The sequence below is a fragment of the Plasmopara halstedii genome (genome assembly GCF_900000015.1).
Source record: "Plasmopara halstedii genome assembly, contig: Scaffold_3120, whole genome shotgun sequence".
Taxonomy (NCBI): Eukaryota; Oomycota; class Peronosporomycetes; order Peronosporales; family Peronosporaceae; genus Plasmopara; species Plasmopara halstedii.
Genome location: NW_020190023.1, coordinates 403,789 through 404,039, shown reverse-complemented (window position 1 = coordinate 404,039; position 251 = coordinate 403,789).

Below are 251 nucleotides of genomic sequence, written 5' to 3'. Positions count from 1 at the left end.
TCAAGAGCGTCCGCACAGCGATATGCTACTTCAGCATGATGCTCAGCGGAGCTCCGATTACGAAGGACCTTGTCCTCAACGGCTCGAAGAGCATCACGAGTCACCGGACGGCAGTCGATCCGGTCGTCACCGCCAGCTACCGACTCTTCTCAATGAGATCGGTGACGACCACTATCACGTGGAACGTCGTGTCAGACGACGTCGTCACCAGGGTCAAACCCAATATCTGGTGAAGTGGCGGGGATATCCCC